Genomic DNA, 2,497 nt, shown 5'->3' with positions numbered 1-2,497 from the left:
CTGGATGGAGTTCACAAACTACCGGTTCATCTAAACTCAATATTTTTAATATGAAAAATAAATATATGATAAAGAACCTCTAAAATTTCAATAAATATTATATTTTGAACTCATAATTTTAATAATACAATGAGTTTATGCTAAGTATTTTAAAGTTTGAATTCATCAATTTTAAATCCTAGATCCATCTTCTGAGTGGAGTTGTTCCATTTCGGTCTGACCCAACTCATCCACACTTTTCAATACTTGTGTTAACAGTTGAATTCTGTAAAAATTTATTGATCTAAGCAGGATGACATGTTGGTGCATGATTCGTAAAGTTTGACTAATTCTAAGAGACAAAAAGTTACACATAACTAAATTACTTGCCGTGTGGTGATATTTTTATATTTCATGTTGGGATTTCAACTAAGTCGGTGAATAACTTTTTTTGGTATATCCGTCGATTCTTTCTACCTTATATGTCATGATATTCGACTACGTTATACTTAATTCAGGGGCGGATCTGTCATGTAATTAAGTTATTGGCTCATGAAGTCAATATCTTGTGTTCAGATCTGGTATATGTATAAAAAAAATTAAATAAATATCTATAAGTATTTAAGTACGAGCTGAGCTAATATTTAAAATTATTATAAAAACTTATAAAATTAAATTCTAAATTCGCCTGATCCAATTAATCGTGATACTTGCATTTGAAAGCAAAGGATACTGAGTGCAAACGAAGTACTAAGAAGAAAGGGAAAATATTACGATACTGATGACAGTATAGTTGGTTTGACGAAAATTATTCTTTTGGGAAATATTTTTTCTCGATTAAATCTTTTCCTTATTTGATTATTTGAATTATAGAAAATGTTTTCTCTAGTAAAAATATCTTCTAATAAAAAAGGATTTTCACTTCTTTCACTTATGGGAGAGAAATCATTTTACTTTCGGAAAAGAGCCTAGGACGCCCCTTTACTATATGAAATAGGATAGGCTAGCTCTCCGTTAAAAGTTGGTCTCTACTCTGCCCTTGCCGTCAACAAATGGGCTCGTATATGCTCTCCATCACTAATGGAAGACTCATAATAAAGCCACATGGATTTAAAAATGCCACACGTATATGTGAGGGCAAGTTAGACCCAATTCGAATTGTACAGGGGCATATATGAGTCAGTTATAATAGTCATTTCTCAAATATTTCACAACTCCATATCAGTTTACTTAGACTCTTATTTGACAATACCAAACTAATTATCAAAGCAAATAAACTCAGTCATAGACACAAACATCCAAATGAACGGCAATGACTTCATTAAATCCTTGCACAAAAACATAAAGCTTCATTACATAACAAAAGACAACAATTAAGCCACAATAACACTAACATTACATATCATTTCCCCCTGATCCAAAGAACAATACAAAACATCCTAAATCACACATATGAAAATTCACATCTTCTTCTGAAATTTAGCATCAAGCACAGCTGCATGAGTACTCTAAATTAGCCACTTTCTTCATTAGAACATTTCTTTCCAATTCCAAGGCTTCTATTCCTCCATGATCGACGATCATCATAACATTCTCAAGATCGACAACTTTCCTTTGGAGAGCCTTTCTTTCACGGATTAGAGCTTCATTAAACTACATATGAGATTTGAAACTCTAGGAGGAAGCTCTTATCTTGCCATTCCCAATAAGAACATATTTCATCCTAAACACCAAAAATAAATAAAACAAATTTACAAGCAAATCGGAATAATTAAAAGAACCCATCAAAAAATTTACATACCTCATGCTTGGGGCACCTGAAAAACCTTCTCCCAGCATTTAAAGGAGTCCACGCCATGAAATAATTGGTAGCAAGTCCACAACGACACCTCTTATTCGACCCGTTTGAGCTACTACAACATTCCGACATTGTCTTATAGAAATTTTCAAAATAAACCGAGAAAGATGAAAAAGAATTAAACCTAAACTAGAACCCACCTCGAAATCGGCAAAGTGACCCAATTAGTGGGAGAAATGATACATCAAGAAAGTAAATTTTTCTGAGGGAGAAGGTTTTGATGGGATGAATTAACCTAATGCTTATATTAGGTAAAGATTGAGGGTGGGCCAGGGGTGCGATAGGGAATTAAGAGGGGTGGGAGTATTTTTTAAAATTCATGTGGCTTTTTTAATTAGGTTTGTATTTTTAAAATGTAAAATTATATTCCACGTGGCTTTATGAGTCTCTCCCGTTAATGATGGAGGACATATATGAGCTCATTTGTTGACAGCAAGGGTAGAGACCAACTTTTAGTGATGGAGGGCTAGCATGTCCATGCTATATGCTTCAATGAACACATATATAGACGTCAATATCAACATTTAATTCTTAAAAAATATTAACATAACACTATTCTTGTATCCTATATCATACTCATCATTGTATTAATGTCATACCTCACATACCTTTAATGATGCAAAAAAATTAATTAAAACTATTTCTTCAAAAAAAAAAAAA

The 2,497-nt window shown here is 32.4% G+C and overlaps 1 long non-coding RNA gene across 1 annotated transcript; it reads right to left on the bottom strand.

Moving 5' to 3' along the window:
- Window positions 1,277–2,040, bottom strand: LOC109234987. The gene is made up of 3 exons (XR_002069283.1): window positions 1,978–2,040; window positions 1,781–1,892; window positions 1,277–1,702 (listed from the first exon to the last, which is right to left on the bottom strand). It is a non-coding gene; the product is annotated as an uncharacterized LOC109234987 (long non-coding RNA).

Source organism: Nicotiana attenuata, chromosome 11, assembly GCF_001879085.1.
Source record: "Nicotiana attenuata strain UT chromosome 11, NIATTr2, whole genome shotgun sequence".
Taxonomy (NCBI): Eukaryota; Viridiplantae; Streptophyta; class Magnoliopsida; order Solanales; family Solanaceae; genus Nicotiana; species Nicotiana attenuata.
Note: the sequence above shows the minus strand (reverse complement) of the source record. Positions and strands in the feature narration are given on the sequence as shown.